We start from the raw sequence: 22,969 nt of genomic DNA on the forward strand, positions 1-22,969 counted from the left end.
AGAAATCATTGTAAAACATGCGTGAGGACCCCCACACATATAAAAGGCATTGGAAATGGCTCTTTGGAAATTAGTGTTCTCCAAGACTGTTGGGGGATAAAGTTACACTTTTTGATGATCCTCTTTATTTGGATATCACATCTCCTACATCCAAGTTTATAAGTGGATGAAAGGGGGAAAAAACAACCAACCAACTTGACATCTTCCAACCTGGAGCCTTTTTTTTTTTTTTTTATCTGAATGTCAATCGAATTTGAACCTGCTCTCTCCATAATGTGAATTTCCTTACCTCGACACAATAGTTTACTGCCTTTCAGCAAATGATGGTGAAGTAGTTTGTTCCTCTAGTCCTGCCATAAATCTAGAAAGCACAAAAAGACTTGACGTTCTTGCCAAAACCGGTTTGGCTCAGTGGATAGAGCGTCGGCCTGTGGACTGAAGGGTCCCAGATTTGATTCCGGTCAAGGGCATGTACCTTGGTTGCGGGCACATCTCCAGTAGGAGTTGTGCAGGAGGCAGCTGATCGATGTTTCTGTCTCATTGATATTTCTAACTCTCTATCCTTCTCCCTTCCTTTCTGTCAAAAATCAATAATAATATATATATATATATATATATATATATATATATATATATATATATATAAAGACTTGACGTTCTTTTGGAAGTTTTAGATACAAGGACGTTGGTCCTTTGAAAACATTCCTCATTTGTTTTCCTTTAAGAGCAGGGTTTTGTCTGTCTTGCTCACTGCTAAATCCCCATCATCTAGAAGACGTGCCAGGCCTGGGTATATAGTAGGCACTCAATAAATATTTGTTGAGTGGATGAATGAATCTCTGGCAACAGTTGTTAGGCTGGGCTGGCTTCTCCTGGCATCCTCTTCAGCTGCAGAAAGGATAATTAATTGCCACTACTGCTTGATTTATGTTAGCCTTTCATCATGAACACTGCCATTTTGCCTCTTTTGCCAGGGATCAACTTAGGTGAGATTAATTAACCAAATAGTTGTTGAGTGAATATTGGGCTCTCATGAGCTCTCATGTCCAGTCTCTTGCTTTGGTGAGCTTGAATGCCAGCCTAGAGGAATTTGAGTTTTGCTCTTTACTGAAAACATTTGTGTAGAACTAAAGTCTTATGATTTTCTTGTATTTAAATATATTAACCAAATCAAAGCCATCCCGTCAATTATGGATGATTTAATTTGTTCTTATACATTGTTATAGTTTCTAAATTGATTATGTCATGGGTGCATTTTTTTAATCAGTAAAAAAAGAGGGGGAAACATTTCCCGACTTCAGCTGGGACTTTAAATAGGATGTAGCATTTAGAAGGCATGGCCTATTTTTCTTTCTTCAGGGCCTGAATAGTATATCTGCCTGTGCAGAGGGAGAATAAAACAACATGCTTTGTGCATAAATGCACGAAGGGTGATCATTTCAGCAATTGGGCTGAATTGGCATTTGTGACCATTGTTCTGGCTTCCAAAGTTATCAGGGTCTGGCCATTCTGGTAAAGGAAAAAAAATTGCTATATTTTATAGTAATTCCAAGTTAGAGAGAAAACACCTGAGACCAGATAAAATGCAATATCCAACTATATAACTACATAGAGTAAAGTTTCAAGGCATCATGGTATGAGTGAAAAGAGTAGGGGTTCTGGGAGAATGCATTTGAATCCTAACTTATTATTTACTGTTCTGTGACTTTGGGCAATTTAGTTATTTTAGTTTGTCAACTGAAGAGAGGACATACTATTCCTTTTCTTGAATCATTCTAAGGATCAAATACAATTCTATATATTAAAAGGCCAGCCACCATAAATGTAATGACCGGATGACCAGAGACCAGAATCACCATGACCCCTCACCGGGCTGGACCCACCCCCAAGTAAGCAGTTAGGGGCGATCAGGCAGGCAGGCAGAGTGGTTAAGGGCGATCAGGCAGGCAGACCAGTGGTTAGGGGTGATCAGGTAGGCAGGCAAGTGGTTAGGGGTGATCAGGTAGGCAGACAGCCCCTTGCAGGGCTGGCTCCATCCCCCAGCAATGAAAGAGGGAGGCCCAGGCCACTGGTGCCACTGGTATTGACTCTGTGGCAGTTGTGTGGCCAGCCATTGATCACTCCATAGAGGGAGGCCCAGGCAAGCCAAGCCATCACATCTGATGCCTGTCACCTGCAGGGGGAGGCCACCAGTGGCAGGGCAGGCAGGGGCAGTGCTGCACAGATGGCAAGCAGTGGCAGCAGCGGGGGTGGGGCCAGCTGCCTGCAGCCAGAGGAAAGAAAGCCCCAATAGGCCCTGATCTCAGGCCAGGCCTAGGGACCCTACCCGAGGGCTCCCAGATTGTGAGAGGGTGCAGGCTGGGCAAGGGACCCCTCGTCCCCGAGTGCACAAATTTTCATGCACCAGGCCTCTAGTAATATATATGAAGTATCTATGGCAAAATTTGAAGCATTATAGGTACTCAATATATGTTAGTTCTCTTTGACTCCATAAGTATGTTCTAGAAGATAGGGGAGACATACTGTGTCTATGATGCCTCCTTAAGGAGGGCAGATAATTGGAAAATAGATACAGGCATACCTGAGATATTGCAGATTCAATTCCAGACCATAATAATAAAGCAAATATTGCAATAAAGCGAGTCAGATGAATTTTTGGGGGGTTTTCCAGAGTTATGTTTACACTATACTGTAGTCTACTAAGTGTGCAATAGCATTATGTCTAAAAAAACCAATGTAGCTACCTTAATTAAAAAATACTTTATTGTTAAAAAATGCTAATCATTATCTGACCTTCAGCAAGCCATAATCTTTTTTTTTAATTTTTTTTATTTTATTGATTTTTTTACAGAGAGGAAGGGAGAAGGATAGAGAGCTAGAAACATCGATGAGAGAGAAACATCGACCAGCTGCCTCCTGCATACCCCCTACCGGGGATGTGCCCGCAACCAATGTACATGCCCTTGACCGGAATCGAACCTGGGACCTTTCAGTCCGCAGACCGAAGCTCTATCCACTGAGCCAAACCGGTTTTGGCAAGCCATAATCTTTTTGCTGGTGAAGGGTCTTGCCTTGATGTTGATGGCTTCTGATTGCTCAGGGTGGTGGTTACTGAAGGTTGGGGTGGCTGTGGCAATTTCTTAAAGTAAGACAATTGTGAAATTTGCCTTATCAATAGAGTCTTCCTTTCATGAATAATTTCTCTGTAGCATGTGAGAATTGGAGTCAGTTCTCTCAAACAGTGTGGCTACTTTTTCAACTTCAGTTCTGTAATGTTTGGAATCCTTTATTGTCATTTCAACAATTTTTGCAACATCTTCACCAGGGATAGATTCCATCTCAAGAAACAACTTTCTTTGCTCACCCATAAGAAGTCCCCCTCCCCTTTTTAAATCCTCATCTGAGGATATTTTTCTACTGATTTTTAGAGAGAGTGGAAGAGAGAGGGAAAGATGGAAATATCAATGTGAGAGAAACACATTGATTGGTTGCATCCTGCATGCACCCCAACCATGGCTAGGGAGGAGCCTGCAACTGAGGTACATGCCCTTGACCATAATCAAACCTGGGACCCTTAAGTCCACGGGCCAACGCTCTATCCACTGATCAAAAGCAGCTAGGGCCATAAGAACTTTTTATTCATTCAAGTTTTTTTTCATGAGATTGCAGCGATTGAGTTATATCTTCAGGGTCCACTTCTAATTCCCTTGCTATTTCCACTACACCAAATGTTACTTCCTCCTCTGAAGTCTTGAACCCCTTAAAGTCATCCATGAGGGCTGGAATCAACTTCTTTCAAACTCCCGTTAATGTTTATATTTTGACTTATTCCCATGAGTCACAAATGTTCTACATGGCATCAAGAATGTTGTATACTTTCCAGAAGGTTTTCAATTTACTTTGCCCAGATCTACCAGAGGAAGCATTATCTATGGCAGCTATAGCCTTACAAAATGTATTACTTAAATAATAATACTTGGAAGTTGAAATTATTCTTTGATCCATGGGCTTCAGAATAGCTGCTGTGTTAGCAGGCATGCTAAAAACACTAATCTCATTGTACATCTCCATCAGAGCTCTTGGATGACCAGGTGCATTGTCAATGAGCAGAAATATTTGGAAAGTAATCCTATTTCCTGAGCAGTAATTCTCAATAGTGAGCTTAAAATATTCAGTAAACCACATTGTAAACAGATGTGCTGTCCTTCAGGCTTTGTTGTTCTATTTACAGGGCATAGGCAGAGTAGATTTAACTCTTCAGGGCCCTAAGGTTTTCAGGATGGTAAATAAACATTGGCTTCAACTTAACATCACCAGCTGCTTTAGCCCCTTACAAGAGAGTCAGCCTGTTTGCTGAAGCTTTGAAGCCAGGCATTGACTTCTCTGTAGCTACAAAAGTCCTAAGTAGTATCTTCTTCCAATATAAGGCTGTTTTCTTTACATTGAAGATCTGTTGTTTAGCGCAGCACCTTCATTAATTATCTTAGCTAGATCTTCTGGATAACTTGCTGTAGCTTCTACATCATCACTTGCTGCTTTACCTTGCACTTTTAAGTTATGAGATGGATTCTTTCCCTAAACCTCATGAACGAACCTCTGCTAGCTTCAAACTTTTCTTCTGCAGCTTCCTTACCTCTCTCAGCCTTCATAGAATTGAAGAATTAGGACCTTGCTCTGGATCAGGCTTTGACTTAATAGAATGCTGTGGCTGGTTTGGTCTTCTATCCAGACCCTAAAACTTTCTCCTTATCAGCAACAAGGCTATTTCACTTTCTTATCATTTGTGTGTTCACTGGAGTAGCATTTTTAATTTCCTTCAAGAACTTTTCCTTTGCATTCACCAACTTGGCTAACTATTTGATGTATCTTTTGAAATGCCTTTCTCACTAAGCCTAATAATTTCTAGCTTTTGATTTAAAGTGAGAGATGTACAACTCTTCCTTTCACTGTAGGGTTATGAATGGGCCTAATTTTGATATCGTTGTGTTTCAGAGAACTGGGAGAGAGATGGGGCATGACCACTTGCTGGAGCAGTTAGAACACACACAACATTTATCAAGTTCATTATCTTATTTGGGCACAGTTTGTGGTGCCCCAAAGCAATTACAATAGTAGCATAAAGATGACAGATCACCATGCTATCTAATAAAAGAGTAATATGCAAATTGACCGTCACTCCAAGACACAAGATGGCTATCCCCATGTGGTCAAAGATGGCTGCCCCTATGGGGACACAAGATGGCCACCACAAGATGGCTGGCAGGGGAGGGCAGTTGTGGGCAGTTGGGGGTGACCAGGCCTGCAGGGGAGGGCAGTTGGGGGGCGGGGACCAGGCCTGCAGGGGAAGGCAGTTGTGGGGAGACCAGGCCTGCAGTGGAGGGCAGTTGAGGGGGGACCAGGCCTGCAGTGGAGGACAGTTGGGGGGACCCAGGCCTTCAGGGGAGGGCAGTTGGGGGGGACCAGGCCTGCAGGGGAAGGCAGTTGTAGGCGATCAGGCCAGCAGGGAGGGCAGTTAGGGGTGACCAGGCCAGCAGAGGAGGGCAGCTGGGGGAGACCAGGCCAGCAGGGGAGGGCAGTTGGGGGGGACCAGGCCAGCAGAGAGAGCAGTTAGGGGTGACCAGGCCAGCAGAGGAGGGCAGTTGGGGGAGACCAGGCCAGCAGGGGAGGGCAGTTTGGGGGGAAAAGGCATGCAGGGGAGGGCAGTTGTGGGCGATCAGGCCAGCAGGGAGGGCAGTTAGGGGTGACCGGGCCAGCAGAGGAGGCCAGTTGGGGGAGACCAGGCCAGCAGGGGAGAACAGTTGTGGGGGGACTAGGCCTACAGGGGAGGCCAGTTGGGGGTACCCAGGTGTGCAGAGGAGGACAGTTGGGGGGGACAAGGCATGCAGGGGAGGGCAGTTGTGGACGATCAGGCCAGCAGGGAGGGCAGTTAGGGGTGACCAGGCCAGCAGAGGAGGGCAGTTGGGGGAGACCAGGCCAGCAGGGGAGAGCAGTTGTGGGGGGACCAGGCCTGCAGGGGAGGGCAGTTGGGGGGAACCAGGCCTGTAGGGGAGGGCAGTTAGGGGTGACCAGGCCAGCAGGGGAGGGCAGTGGGGGCAACCAGGCCTGCAGGGGAGGACAGTTAGGGGTGACTAGACTAGCAGGGGAGGGCAGTTAGGGGCAATCGGGCCGGCCGGGGAGCAGTTAGGCGTCGATCAGGCTGGCAGTGGAGTGGTTAGGGGGTGATCAGGCTGGAAGGCAGAAGCAGTTAGGGGCGATCAGGCAGAGGCAGGCGAGCGGTTGGTTGCCAGCAGTCCTGGATTTTGAGAGGGATGTCCGACCGCCCATTTAGGCCTGATCACGGTGGGATCGGGCCTAAACGGGCGGCCGGACATCCCTTAAGGGGTCCCAGATTGGAGAGGGTGCAGGCTGGGCTGAGGGACACTCCCCCCGTGCATGAATTTCGTGCACTGGGTCTCTAGTAATAAATATAATAGTAGTAGTAGTAATATTAATGAAACCATTAGAAATATTGTGAGAATTACCAAAGTGTGACATAGATACATGAAGTGAGCAAATGCTGTTGGAAAAAAAATGGCCCTGATAGACACCAAAGTATGGTTTGTCACATACTTTCAGTTTGTAAAATATGCAGTATCTGTGAAGCATAATAAAGTGAAGCACCATAAAATGAGGCTTGCTTTTCTCCTAAAATCTGTGCCTTCAGTTAGCAACTTGAAAACCAGCACTTGAAAACTTGACTGGGTATTTTGAGACCTTATCTATGTATATGGGAGCTATTCTGCAATGGTTTAAATGGAATGCATTATTTTTTATTTCTCCTCAAGATTTTTTATGAACCTGTAATTATAGGAGAAGGACAAGCCAACAGTTTTAGCTCCCACTTCTACTTGACAGAGGAGGAGATGCCTTAAAAAAACATGATAATCCTGCACCCTCTTCCCAAAGAAATGCAAAAGAAGAGATCAATTAACATCCTTTCTGATTAGATACATTTATTCCTGCTGTTTTGAGATGATGAAAAATGGACAAAATTTTACAAATATTTTATTAAACTAAGACCAAAGTTCTGAAATAATTTTCTATCTTTTTTAGAGTGAAGAAAGAAGAGAATAAAGGCTAAAGATAGGGGGAGCGAGTGAATGAATCTAGTGTCCCAAAATATAACTTTATGAGAGATTTTAATCAAGGAGACAGTTGTTTTAAAATAAGATTTTTCAATTTGCAAATACATTAGAAATAAAATTTCTCAATGTGGGTTCTCTTGAAGTTTTAAAATGTGTTGGCATTTGTTTTTTTCCTGAGAATCTGAACCCCTTTCCATTAGGGTAGAGATTTCTAGGGGTGAAGCATATGACCTAGACTTAGCCACTTGACTGCTCCCACATGGGCCTCTGAAATTTTGAGGGAGTGTTGCTAAGACACAGATACGGTTTGGACATAATTCTCAGCACAGCAATTGCTTTTGTCTAGTGTAGTGGTGTCCAGCTGTGACCATGGTAGAGGTGTCAGTGGCAACATCTCACACAGATTTTTCATGAGGATTGATCCACGGTTCCTATCTTCCTTGGTTCTGGTCTTTTTCCCCAAGCTTTTGTACTCCAGCCCTCCTATTGATTGTGTCATCTGAATTAAATATATTTCTAATATTTTTTCTTCTTAAGTAAATCAGAATGTATTTTCATTGCTTGCAACCAAGACCTGACTAATACATAGTGAGTTTTTAAAAATTACATCTACATTCAACTTTTCAGGAATACATGTCTTGTGAGGAAAGAGATCTATGCTTTAACTTTTGAGGAGATAGAAAGGAGAGTAATGGACAGGATTAAGTGAAGCTCATCTGTAGAGACTTCCCAGAAGTATCTTTTAAAAGGGTTTGGGAGGCACCAATAGATATGGATAAGCTTGGAGAAGTTGGGAAGGCAGAGCAGGAGGTAGGCATATCAGTTATATCCAGCCTGGTAACTCATGAAGATCTGAGCATTTTTAAAAAGGAACAATTATTTAATAAAAGAATGAAAGCTGCTAAGCGCCCTCAGAAAAGAATTTCCAGTTTGATGGGTTGGGTGCCTTTTCCCATCCAACTTTTATTGCAACAACCTCATCAACTACCATTCAGTTTCAAACCTCCCATTCCTGGGAAACACAATGGAGAGGGCGGAAATTTGCCAACTGAAAGAAACACCTGGAGAACAACAACATTTTTTTTTTCAATTATACCTTTGACTTGGACCGGGAGTGGAAATTCCACTGAGGACCCAACAGGTGATCTCCTTTGGGCTATGGACAAAGGCCACATGCTTGTGCTACTAGTTAAGCTACCTGTTTTTGTGTCCCAGCCAAACATAATGTGCTCCCTATATGAATAGAAGACAGTGAGTCATGCAGCCTCAGAAACTCACTTTCGTGAGAGGATGTGTATCATGCCTGTGTGTGTAATCTGTCCATGACCACAAAATGCCATTACTGGCTTTCTGAAAGGTAATTAAGCATCGTGTCCCTAAGGGCTTGGGAGAATCCTTCAGAACTACTAGGAGAGATCATAAAGTATCATCAGGAAGTCTCGCAGTGCCACTGAAGAATGAGAACTTCAATAGCCCGCTTAAAAAATTGGACTCTCTTGGCCTCTTCAATTATTGGAATACATATAGACATCTGGAGAGCACTAGGCTTCCTTCCTCATTGCCTTGATTTTGTGGTCCTCAGCAGCTGTCAATACCTTGAGTCAAGCTTGTCGGGACTGGGAACAAAGGGTTTTTGTTTGAATCTTAAGATTTTTAAGATATAGAAATGGCAACTTCAAGTGATGACAAGGTACACAATTGCTGTTGAAAGTCAACAGGAAACTTTAAGAGCATACACTAGAGTCTTTGCTTTCCTGTTTCTCTCACTACGTATCCTGTCAATGGGTGGATGAAAACTTTGATGTCAGGGTATTCAGGAGTGTTTAAGCATACAATGAGCTATGTGTTTAAGAAATTGGTTAGTTCCTCTACTCTGCGTTAACTTTTTACTTTGTTATAATTTCAAAATTATAGAAAAGTTGCAAGAAATAGCACAAGGAGCTCATAAATACCCCTTATCCAGATTCACTGGTTGTTCATATTTTGTCCTATTTGGTTTATCCTTCTCTTTGTCTCTCTTCATATGTACCACATATACACATATCCCTTTCCTCTATATTTAAAGAAAGAAATAATTTTATTTATTTATTCATACCTATCATTATTTTCCCCAAAACTATTTTAAAGCAAGTTGGAGGCATAGTGCCTCTTCATGCCTACATATTTCAGTGTTGGAGAACAATTACATATTATATAACCATAGTACAGCTATCAGGTTCAGGAAAATTAACATTAATATTAAACTTTTATCTATGATACTATGCATATTCCAATTTTTAATCGTCTCTAAAGTACCCATTCCCATATTTCCCCCACCATAAACAATCCAGTCAAGAATCATCTAAAGCACTTAATTGCCTTGTCTCTTTAGTCTCTCTCAATATGTAATAGTTTTTCAGTTTTTCTTTATCTTTCTTGACTTTGATATAGTTTAAGAATCTCTTCTCTAATTCTTCTCATTGCTAAGTTTCTGCTACATATTTCAATTATGGACTTTGGCTCCCTTATCTGTATCAGTCTTTCTGATGTCTTACTTCATTCTTTTCTTCATCCCGTGACCAGATTTTCTGCACTCCTTAGAGAAAGAGAATTGTTTTGTTTTGTTTTCCTGTCAGTGTACTGCAGGCTGCAAAATGGTCCATGTGTTTACTTGGACTTAATTGTCTTACTCTCTTCCTTTAATTGATCAATGGTTCAAAGGTATCTCTTTCCTTAAAGTATAAAAGTTTATCAAGAAAACCCAGTATAGTGTATACATCAGCTTGGATTTTTCTCTAACTAAAGATTAGGCCCATTTGGAAAGAGTTCAGCTATTAGACATGACAGATATGCATTCCAAAATTATTTAGGACACGAATTCAATTGGAATAAATTCTTAAATATCAGGTAAATGTAACCATGCAGATATTCTCAGTCTTCTCATTTCTTTACACTGAATAAAGCAAGGCTCCTGACTTATTTTTCACGAGTTTTCTCCTTAAGCAATTTATCTTCTTGGAGGCACTTGAGAGAAGGGACAGCTCTTTCTCATCAGGGTCCAAATGATCAGCGCTTGGCACTCCTGACCCTCACTCTATGGTATTTTCTCAAATACAGTGGTAATGCTAGCAACAGGTTCTTGGCAATACGCAAGATTCAACTCACCACTCCCAGGTTAGTAAAGAGGAGAATCCTACATAGAGATAAATGCTTAATAATTACCCTGGCTTTTATGAAATTTGAGTGAAATCAAGATGTTCAGAATCAAATCAAGAGCTCTTCAGCATTCACTGTGGCCTCAGTGAGAACTGGGACTCAGTCTTCTGAGTAGGGAGCCCTGGTTTCTACCCAAGTCCTAAGCTTCCTGGGTAGCTGGGAAAGTTACTTTTCCCCTTTAATTTCTTCTTCTGTAAAACAGGAATAATTATATCACAGAGATAATGTATGAAACTGCTAGAAAAGAGGTAGCAAAGACCCAAGCACAGCAGTCATAAATATTCAGTCAGGACCTTGATCAGTTATGAGATTTATTGTGAATCTCTGACCCCGTTTCACACAAAGAATGGCTTACTGATAGAGCAGTGTTCACCCATTTATTTAAAGCAGCCTCGGGAAGAGATTATGGTGGACAATGCCTCTGAGGTTTTTACTGTCAAACAACCTGGATTAAGCAGCATTATTCAGAATACAGACTGGCACTGTGATGAAACTGGCATTTGTGGTGGCTGATAAAAAGATGAGATTTATCTTATGAGCACTCTTAAAACTTAGCAGAGCCTTCCTTGTCTGGGCTTGATCTATGTTGTCTCCTCTTCTTCTCATCCCTCAAATGCAGATTCTTGCTCACACTGCACATGATGAGAGGGCACACACGTGCATGCTTGTCATACACACACACACACACACACACACACACACACACACACCATATGCCATGTACCAAACATTGCCTTTCATTCAGTCACTCATTGCCTCTCTCCCAACTGCCCCACCCTACCTACCACCCCCATTGCCAACCCCCACTCTCACCCCTACCCTGTCTGCCTCCCCACCAGCCAGCCAGCCAGCCCTCTCTAGTAGCAACCCTGTGTGGACCTTCCCATACCCTCTCTCTATCCAATTAAATATAACCTGCTCTGGCCTTATCCCTGCAGTCTTCCATGTGACAGCCACCTAAACTGCTAAACTAACCTGTTTTAATGTGATAATGAACTACTGGCTTTCCCCCACCCCCTTTCTCTTGCCTTATTGTCATTTGGAACTTTCTTTTGCTTTTAAATCACACTGTTTAGGTTGTTAGTCTGCAAGGGGTTAGCTCCAAGCTACTACCTATATTTTCCAATTAAAGAAGCATCAGACTAAAGGCACTTCCTGAAATAGGGCATCCAGTCCCACCATTCTCAGGAAGAAGAAGTTGGAATTCAAGGCCAAAACAATGGAGAACAATAATAACTCCGTTTATTCCTGAGCTCCAAGGTCTGGAAGTATGTAGAAGATGCTCTATTGCTCATCTAGCATAATGTTCATGTCTTATAAGAGCAAAAGTACTTGCTAAAGCCAGACACTCACCCGTGTCAGTGAGATCTTCTGTTAAGTCAGAATGAGTTTGTTTCTCTTTTCATATTGGGGGGGGGGGGAGACTAAGTAAAGGAGCCCATTTGAGCTGTTGAGAGTTTTTAGAATCCCTGTATATATGGTGACTAATGTTAATGTTTACTTTTTAGGCTGAGAAGGTAGGAGAGTTTTCTTCATTCATCAGTCTTTCCCTGTATCATCATCTTCATTCCATAATCACTTTTTCCTTCTCATGTTTGCTTACATGTATGTTCCCTATATTCCCTTTCCCCTCTTTATGCTTCCTGAATTCCCTTCTTCCCTTTCTACAGCCATCCTTTTTCTTTTTAAGAATGCTTGCCAACCTTGTTAGTGGATTCCCTAGGTTTTATCTCTTGCAGCATTGGCTCATCTTCTCTCATTGAAATGCATCTTCCAAACCTACAGAGGGTCAGGCGTACCTTTCTCTGCCTCATTTTGCAAGTTGTCACCGAGACACAAAATGGAACGATTAGTGCTGTGTTGGCATGAGCTTTACCTTTGCCAGCCCCTTTGGACCCGTCACTGAACGTACTCCTCTAGAACACAGTTGTCTTGGTCAGCACATTGGTGATGGAGGGCATTCCTAATTCACACCATGGTTACCTCCCTGCCTGTGTGCAACCATATACAGACTCATTTACACACACACACACACACACACACACACACACACACACACACACACAGATCTTGTCTTATAAATGGGATTCTATATAGCCTTTACTTTGCAGTTTGCCTTCAAGGAATTTAGTTACAGTACTTTTAGAAATGCTCCTTCAACTGAATCAGTTTTAATAAAACATAAACTAGTGGATGGGGGCTTAAATTTGCCAATCCAGATAAAGTGTACAGGGTCATTGTAATGTGAGCTTTCTAAAGAAGAATTTGCTAGAATGAATATGATGCCTCGGGGAAAAGTTGGCAATATCATCAACTAATTAAGGAGAAAAAACAGTGACACCACCTTTGGAAGGAATCTAAGATGCCATGTAATTCCATTTTATTCTTAAGAAGCCTTGATTACTGTGACTTGGGGATCCAGATAAAACATTAATTTCAAGACCTCGAGGGAGGAGAAATCAACTTGTTTCCATTTCCAGAGCACATCAGTGGAGACATCAAGACTTGACCCCAGTTCTTGGCAATTCGCAAAACAGAATTTGGAATTTTCCCCCTGACAATGTTACCTTAATGTTACTGTGAAATTATTTTTTCTTTAAAAATATTATTCATGTAGTCTCAGAGCAGAAGCATCTTATGGTCACTCTCGGCCCCCCCATAGAAAAGAACTCATATGAAGGCATACAGTAGAAAATAAAATGCTTGGAATCATTTGATCTTGACATTGTGAGAATATTGATAACATAGACTTTTTTTTTCTGGTAACTCTTTCTCATTAGACATGATATATTCTAAACTTTATTTTAAAGTTGGGGAGAAGTTCACTGGGCCGGAAATTATTAAGTGGTTTGTCTTCTACTTACACAGTGAGCAATCATTTATATAAAGTTAGTAATAATAGGAAGTTTCCTACAGCAATGTACAGTATACTATAATTTAGGTTTATTTCATATTTGTGTGCTTTTAAAAGTTTGGAGCAAATTCAGGCAGACAATATCAAGCCTTATGTTGATACATTAGCCCACCCTAACAATTCCCTAAGTATTATCAATCATAAATACAAGAATGAAAAGCAGAGTTTGGAGCAAGAAGGGAAGAATTTAGAGCTGACTCTGAGACTTGTCCTCTTTTCTCTGTTTCCTGGTAAGAAGATGTTGCTGAATAAATCAAATGTCCCAACAACAGGAAGATACTAGTAATTCCTTTTTCAGAGCTCAGCAGCTTCCCCCCCATTCTTTCTTTGAAAGAGAACTAGTATTATCTGGCAAATTGGCCAGGACAAGATACACAGGATAAGGCCATGGAGCAAGGAGTATTTCCTAAGCGAAATGTACTCGCTCAGCTAGAAAGTGCATCCTTTATGTCACACTAAGTTGAGAGTTAAATCGTCCTACAACTTGGCCTGTGGGGCCAGATATCTATGAAACACTTGAAAATGAGCAAGAGCTAGAGATACTCTAGGGAAAGGAGAAACACAAACAACTTAGTGTTTGGCTTTTAAATCCCCTGAATCTGAGAAATCCACAGGATTAGACTAATTTTCACACCAAAGGAAATCTTTACACTATTCTATTTTTAAACATAGAAAGAACCATGTGAAATTGCATTTTTATAGGTCAAAATGGTCAAATGATCAGCAATGTATTACGGTTCTACCTGTTTCTGAAGGCAAATAGAATGTTTCCATACATTCAGATGACAATGGTTTTCGCATTCATGTTGGTCTTCTTAAAACTAGGTTTTTATAGTTCTTACTTGGAGGCAGTGAATTACCATTGATCCTGAAAAATAGAAGTGAGCGGATAAGCCATGTCCTGGTCTGTCCTTCATATGTGTCTAGACCTGACCACAGAACTGCACGTTTTTACTGCCATAAGCACCCATTTCTTCAGGATGGCCTGTGGTACTGCAAGGAAGCCTGGCACCTACTTGAAAAGGAACCGTGCTGCTGTGAGTCTAGACCAGTGGTTCTCAACCTTTCTAATGCCGCCACCCTTTAACATAGTTCCTCATGTCGTGGTGACCCCCCAACCATAAATTTATTTTCGTTGCTACTTCATAACTGTAATTTTGCTACTGTTATGAATCGTAACGTAAATATCTGTGTTTTCCGATGGTCTTAGGCTCTACACCAGCGGTTCTCAACCTGTGGGTCGCTGGGACACTTCTGCTCAGCTACACCACGACTAATAGCAGTGGGACAGGCTGCCAGCTATTATGAGTACTTTGTGTGGAGTATATCTGACCTTTTTTATTATATAAAGGTGTTCATAACAGTAGCAAAATTACAGTCATGAAGTAGCAACGAAAATCATTTTATGGTTGGGGGTCACCACAACATGAGGAACTGTATTAAAGGGTCGCGGCATTAGAAAGGTTGAGAACCACTGGCCTAGACAGTGCATCTCCCCTCAAGCCTAGACTTCCAGTCCCCTCTTCCTTTCTCTGCCCTTTCACTGATGCGCTCCTGGAAATGCTGCTTTTGTCTCTTTGTTCTTCCTACATGCTGGGACACTTCTGCTCAGCTACACCACGGCTAATAGCAGTGGGACAGGCTGCCAGCTATTATGAGTACTTTGTGTGGAGTCTATCTGACCTTTTTATTATATAAAGGTGTTAAGCCAGTTATTAAAGGAAGAGAAATGGAAAGAAACGACGTGGGGGGAACAAGTGGCGAAGCAAACCTGCTTATAAATCTGCCGACCTTTAATTATCTTGGAAGCCAGAACTTCCTTATTATGAATGACGGAAGAAAATAAAGTTGAAGGCTTATCACCTAATGATAACCCTGTGTTGGCATCAATTACAGGTTTTCTGGGTTAATGTATCTGGGTGTTTAATTCAGGAGCTCAGACCAGACTTTAGTGGTCAAGAGAGCAGGTTACTCATAGAGTGATACAGAAAAGCTGATTCAAATGAGGACTTTGTTGGAAAAGAGTAATACTGTCATTCAGGTTCTGGTCTTAAATCAAACAGGTGATGTAACCTCAGGCAGAAGAGCTGACGTGTCTTTGAAATGTCTTGCTTCTGCTTCTTATGTGCTTTAAGTTTCTCCCCCCAAAGTTACTGTAGACTCTAAACTGTGCTCACCTTTATCTTTTCACCTTTCCTTTCCTTTTTCAATATATAATACCATTTTGTTTGGGAAATACCAACCTTGTTTCAGCAAAGGATAAGAAAAACTTATTTGGATTTTAAAAAATGTGTCTTACCTTCACCCTTTGAGTGCTCACTCAGAGCACTCACTAAATAAAAAATATATATTTTTTTGAGGTCTGCAAGTGTCTGGTTCAGTTTTTTTTTAAAATATATATATTTTTATTTTTCCTTTGGGTGCCCTTCTGCATTTCAAGATATATTATTATAAATATTATCATTTCCAGGCCAAACACAGGCAAAAAGTCCTAGAAGAACACAATTTTGCAGACTAAAGATTTAAAAAAATAATTGGATAAATTGTGTATAAGCATCTAAAATTTTCGGGTGCTTAAAATAGAAAGTATCATAATGTATCTCTAGCCCAAATCCTCATCTGACCCAGATCTTTTCGTGGTTACAGACCTTGAAGGTCACCCTTCATTAGTCTGTCAAAGACCCCCATATTCTATTCAGAATTGATTTCTTGGTTTTTATAAGATACAAGGGTCAATTTCTCTAAGGAAGCTGCTGTTTATTTGGTAAGCCTTACTAATCCTTTTCCATTATAACAAAAAGACAATGCAGTTTATCAAAGAAGTAGAAACAGATTGTTGCCAAATATTTTCACATGTTAACTGGCACTAAAGCCTTGTACATTTTGTTTTTGAGATATCTAGGTTACATAAATAATACACTGGGAGGGTCGGGTGATTTCTCAAACGTTATTTTTGGTAGTTACAGAAACCAAACCCAAGAAGAATGTATATGTTTGTGAGCGTTCAATTACATTTCTATGGGCACAGGGAAGGAAACATCATTTAATCCATACTTAGAAGCACCTTATGTCAGGGTCCAGCTAACCTGTGCTCTGTGGGTCTTGAATTGGGTGCTTGTTAAGCTTTTTAACCTTTTTGATAATGTCATTCAAAAATATTTTGTATTCTTTTCTTTTTCTATTTATCTGATTTGACTCCAATCCATTTTGTGGTATTGGCTGGGCTTTTGGTTTGAGTCAAATTTTCCATACAACCCGAACCTCCTTTGCTCTCCCTCTGAGAATGTTCCTTAAGTCAATAATACAGAGCTCAGGGAGAGCTTGTATTAACCTGTCTGAGAAGCAAGTTTATGTCTTTTTCTTCTTCTCCCCCTTCCTTTTAATAAAACTTCTTTGAATAATAACCAGAGCTCTTAGTTGAAATAATGGAGATGTTAAAAGTGGCTATGAAAGGCATGGTAACTACTAATCATGCTGAACTTTCTAATGGCTCACTTGCCTAATGCTTTTTAATTGATGGAGCAGATGTGCTGGGTGTTTGCGGGGGAACTGATGCCTGCGGAATGTACGTGGCCCGAGGCTAATTCTATAGTTGTTAGCTATGGGGGAGCGAAGGGGTCTCTCTCCTTCAGCTGTGGTTGGGGCTCAACGGCAGAAGTAAAGTTTATTCAGGGAGAAAAGTCAGTTTCCAAAGGGCAGTATAGTCTGCAGCATAACCACAAGTTTTGGTCCTTTGACACCCCAAAATGCAGAACCAATGTAATTATCTGGGTCCATCTAACACCAGAGTGGTTCATACTCTAAGGTCATCACGAAAGGGGGTTGACGGTAAGCCCAGGCATTTCCCCCTTTTTTTAAATTTTTTTTTTTTGCCATAAGCTTTCTGTTACCTCAGACCTCTTTTTGGTCAGTTCTTCCCTTTTCCTAAAAAAATGTAAAATCTGCTCATGGTTCCTTTCCCGCAGCCTCTTGAGGACACGTGAATTTGGTAGAATTATGTGTTTGCCATTCTCCCCAAAAGGCATGTAGTCCTCCTTAAAAAACACACCATTAAACTGATCCCTATACTTTAATTAATCCATGCATGACAGGAGTAGCTAATAGAAGAAAGTAAAAAAGAGGGAAAAAGAGGAAGGGGGACTGATATTTATGGAGTGATTGCCATGAGCCAGGCATTCTGCTTGGTATTTTGTGAGATTGTTTCATAAACTTCTATAATATCATTAAGATAGTGTAAATGTAAATCATTAGGGTAATTATTTTCTATCTCAATTAGTAATTAGATACAGCTTTAGGCTTTTTGCTCCTCCTCTGGAAGGCATTCTATGGACCAGAGTCTTACTTGAAACAAACATTAAATTGTAGCTATCATAAGTAAAACAAGTCTTTAAATTACTTTGTACACACAAACTTGGCAAATGTAATAGTTTATGCAGGAAGTACTATTTTATGGTGTGAAGAGGGAGAAAGGCCTGAACTGAATTTAGAACTTTGATACTTTCTAGCTATGTGAGTTGTTCAACTTCTCTACCCTTCTGTTTCTCATCAATACAATGCAGATAAAATAGTACCTACCTCATGGGGTTGTTGTGAAAATTAAATGGAACCCCTGAAATGGTAGGCATTTTTATTATTAAATTATCCAACTCAATGGCATAAGCAAATACTGTTTCTTAGAATATAAAGCTAAATGTGGATGTAAGCCAGGCTATAAAATCAAGGACAATGTGTGTTGGGAAAGACTATATCTAGAAGGAACAAGTGTGTAACAGATTTTCCTCTAACAACCTTTCAGATTTCTCCTTTCCTTTTATCCCCACAGTGAACCAAAGATCTACCACCTCACATCTGAATCACACAGTGTCTAGCTATAATAATGATTTTTAAATTTTATTCACTTGTCTTATGATACTAAAATGCACCTTTTGTTGTCATTCTCCTTACTCAAAGTTCATATGCCATTTCTCTTCTGCTTTCTGTTGAAGCCCACATTTCTCTGTATAATGGTAAAAACTCTTAGAATCTGACCCTAGTCTTCAATTATAATTCTGCTTCCCATGATCTTTAGCACAAAGTCCTATTTCATTTGGCCTGTAGCTTTAATATGCCAACTTCATCCTTCTCTCAGCCCTACAACATACATCCCTGGCTTAAATTCTTTTCCCTCTTCTTTTCATCTGTCCGAATTTTATTAATCTTCCAAGGCCCATATCTTTCATGTATCTTTCATGTTATTCCCTGGTGGACTAAATGCTGAGATACTTGAGTGTGGGCAGGACCTGTAAGTGTAATGGGATAGTCACTTCCTTGACTAGGTTATATCATTTGCAAAGGTAATGGGAAAGTCATTCCTGTGATAATGTTATATTAGTTAAGACTCTCTAAGAAACTGGCTTGAGGGATTTAAAGCAAGAGAAATGCTAACTGTGGGCCTCGAAGAAGCAAATTGCTCTGTTGTGGGAGAGGGCCACGTGGCAAGAAACTAAAGGTGGCCTCTGAGATCTGAGAGCAGCCCCCCCGGCTGACAGCCAGCAAGAAAGAGGGTACCACAGTCCTACAACTGAAAGGAATTGAATTTTGTTAACAACCGGTGAGCTCAGAAGAGGACTCTGAGACTTAGATGAGATTATAGTCCCAGCAGACACCTTGATTTCAGCTTCAAGAGACTGAGCAGTGGAACCAGTTAAAAGGAACCAGACTCTTGCTCCATAGAAGCTGAGAGATAAGGAAGTGTATTGGTTTAAGCATTAAGTTTATGGTAACCTGGTACAGAGCAACAGGAAACTAATAGAGTGGGCAATTAAAGGCTCCCTGGACCATGGTGGTGAGTTTTCATGATTATTCCTGGAAGCAAAAATGATCAGCTCATTGTCTCTTTTGTGTATTTTCCTATGTGTATCATGAACATGGTTTCTATCTAGGAAACCACTTAAAGCAGCAGAGAAAATATGAATGTTATGAAATCAGGGAGTTATGATAGGAATCAGACTTCACACAATTGTGAGAGAAGCTGGGTAAAGTTAATTTCCAGAAGCGAGACTTGGAGAATTAGAGAATTAAGCCACTAACCTGTCCTAACGCACTGCCTGAGGGGACCCTCCAGAAGGGCCAATGAGAGCAACTTTTTCTTCACCTTGAACCTCTGAAAATTTCATTGAGATGGTGCACTCAGATTTTTTTAAAGGAACTTTATTGAAGTATTTATAATAAAATATATCCATTTTATTGTACAATTTGGTGAATTTTGACTAATGTATACTATTGAGTAACCACCTCCAAAATCAAGACCTAGAACTTGTCCATCACCCTAAAGAATTCCCTTGTGTACCTTTGCAGTTGACAGTTCCCCACTCCTGCCTCCAGGCAACTATAATCTTCCTTCAGCCACTGTAATTAGTTTTTGTGTTTCAGAATTTCGAATGCATGCAGTCATACACTATGACCTCTTTAGTTAACTGACTTCTTTCACTCATCAGGTTTTTGGGATTCTTCTACATTGCTGCTTGTATCAATAGTTTGTTCCTTTTTATTGCTGGGTAGTATTTCAGTGTATAAATGTAGCATGATTCGTTTATTCATTCAGCATTTCATGAACATTTGGATTTCAAATTTTTGCATATTTTGAAAGTGTATGTTTAACTTTATAAGAAACTATTAAACATCTTTCCAACATGACTGTACAATTTTACACTTCCATCAGCAAAATATGAGAGTTTCATTCCTCAATTTTCTAGCACAAACTTGCTATTGTCAACCTCTTTAATTTTAGCATTGGTAATTATGTAACAGTATTTCATGGTTTTCACTTTGATTTTCCTAATAACTAATGATAGTATCTTTTCATGTACTTACTGGCCATTTATATAACTTCTTATGTGATGCATTTTCCCCCTAATCTTTTGACTATTTAAAAAATTATTTTGAGTTGCAAGAATTCCTAATATATTTTGGACATAAGTCATTTGTACTGTAGGTATTTTCTCCCAGTATGTGGCTTGCCTTGTTATATTCACAGTTGGTTAAGAAACATTATGTCTATGTTCATGAGGAATATGGGACTTTAACTTCCTTTCTAATAATGACTTTGGTTTTGGTATCAGATAATTCTGGTCTCATACAATATGGAGGAAGATGTAACCCTAGCCCTTAAACATCTGATAGAGGTCACCACTGAAATAAGTTGGGCTTGAAATGTTCTTTGTTGAAAAAGTTTCAACTTCAAATTCAATTTCTCTAGAGATATGGGACTATTCTCTTTGTTATTGATTTCTAATTTATTTCATTTTGGTCAAAGAACACAAGATTTCAATAATTTTAATTATATTGAGACTTGATTAATGACCCAGAATACAGTCTGGGTTTATTTTCTTTTTTGAGATACGCTTTTTAAAGAGATGTCATTCCTTTGTCTCTGGGGCTTGTATTTTTTAAAATGAGATTTCAACAAAAATTCTTATCTTTGATCCTCTATGTATAATGTGTCCTTTTCCCCTGGCTCTGGATGCTTTTATCATTATCTCTTTATCACTGGTTTTCACTGATTTGATTATATGTCTTGATGTGGTTTTCTTTGTGTTTATTTTGTTTGGGCTTGTTGAGCTTCTTGGATATGTGAATTTATAGTTCACAATAAATTTTGGAAAATTTTGGCCATTATATCTAAATATTTTTTCTGCCCCCCTTTCTCTTCTCTGTCTGGGACTTTAACTATATATATATTCAATCACTTGATATTGTCTCACATACTGAAGCTTTGTTAATATTTTTGGTCTTTCCCCATCTCCCCCCACTATACTTAAGTTTAGGTAATATGTTACATTATGAGATAACATATTACCTAAACCAGTTGATAATATGACACAGTTATCATTATAATTATACATTTTCAATCTGATGATCCAATTGTATTAGTTTCCTATGATTGCCATAACAAAGTACCACAAACAGAATGGTTAAAAACAACAGAAATTTATTTTCTCACAATTCTGGAGGCTAGAAATCTGAAATCAAGGCGTCAACAGGACTCTATGCTCCCAGTTGGGGAAAATCTTTTGTTGTCTCTTTTAGCTTCTGGTGTTTGCCAATAATCCTTGGCATTCCTTGTCTTGTAGATGCAGTCCTCCAATATCTGCCTCTAGTGTCCCATAGCCATCTTCTTCCTGAATGTCTCTTATTTCTTCTTATAGGAAAGAATACCAGTCATGTTGAATTAGGGACCCATTCCACTCCAGTATGATCTCATCTTAACTAATTACATGTGCAGTGACCCTATTTCCAACCTAAACAACATTCTGAGGTCCTGGGGACTAGGACTTCAACATATCCTTTGGGTAGACAGGATTCAACCTATAAAGTTTTCACTTAAATATTATATTTTTTTCACCTCTAGAAGTTTCATTTTAAAAATATTTTATTTTCCATTTCTCTCCTTAGATTTACAATAGCTATTTTGGGCCATTGTCTGCTAATCCCATCAGATCTGGTTCTACATCTCTTGACTGATTTTTTTCTTGGTGATAAGTCATGATTCCCTGATTCTTTTTTTTTTTTTTAATATATTTTATTGATTTTTTACAGAGAGAAAGGGAGAGGAATAGAGAGTTAGAAACATCGATGAGAGCTAAACATCCATTAGCTGCCTCCTGCACACCCCCTATTGGGGATGTGCCCGCAACCAAGGTACATGCCCTTGACTGGAATCGAACATGGGACCCTTCAGTCTGTAGGCCAATGCTCTATCCACTGAGCCAAACCAGTTAGGGCCCCTGCTTCTTTTTAATTGGATGACAGACACTGCATATTCTGTTGTTGAGGGCTGGGTTTTGGATGTCTTTTTTTTTTTTTAAGTTTGTTGGGCTTTGTTCTTGTAGGCAAGTAAGTTACTTATGGACTTGCTTAAACTTTTTTAGGTTCCCTTTTAAGCTCTTTTTAGGGCCCTGGAGTAGCCATTTCTCGAGAGCTGGTTTAACCCTGCTCCAATCAAGTGCCTCTTCTGGGTCCCTATTGAATGCTCCCAGTGTTCAGTAAGGCCTCTCTCCTCCGACTGGTCAGAACATAAATGACCCTCTGCTCTTTGTAATACGCACTGGGGATTGTGCATCCTGTAGCTCCCCAACAGTTTCTCCCTGCCTGATCTCATGTAGATTCAGTTTACACGTGTTTAGCTTATTAACCAGCCAAACATCCAGGAGACCTTTAGTATAGATGTAAACTAGCACTATTATCAGCAAAGACCCGGGTTCTCATTGCAAAATTAGGATGGTTAGCCTTGGTTTGTAGTGACTGTGGGCCACAACCATTGAAAAGGTTTTTCTAGGAAACTGACCAACTCAGGAATCCTTCAGTACAGCCTAAGGAATTCTTGATGCACCGAAATCAATTACATGAAGAAAGAGTTACCAGAGTTGTTAAATCAAAGGTAGTCTGACACCCCCAGCTTTTGGAGGACAGAACTCAAACACTAATAGTTGTTTTTTTTACATTATAATATACAATTTTATTATATTGAAAGTAAGCAAGACTAAACAACATATTTATTGTTTAAGCTTATAACACTAATAGTTTTAATGATTCCAAATTCACAGTCTGAAGTTCTGTGAATGATTCACCAGTAGCATATTTAAATGTATTCACTTCTTTGCTTCTGGCAAAATGTTTTGGGAAGTGTTGTTCCTTATGATCCAGTTGGGGAGTGTGGTAAGTATACAGCCACGTCAGAGTTCTGCAGCCAAAGGGA

This window comes from Cnephaeus nilssonii (assembly GCF_951640355.1).
Source record: "Cnephaeus nilssonii genome assembly, chromosome: 6".
Taxonomy (NCBI): Eukaryota; Metazoa; Chordata; class Mammalia; order Chiroptera; family Vespertilionidae; genus Cnephaeus; species Cnephaeus nilssonii.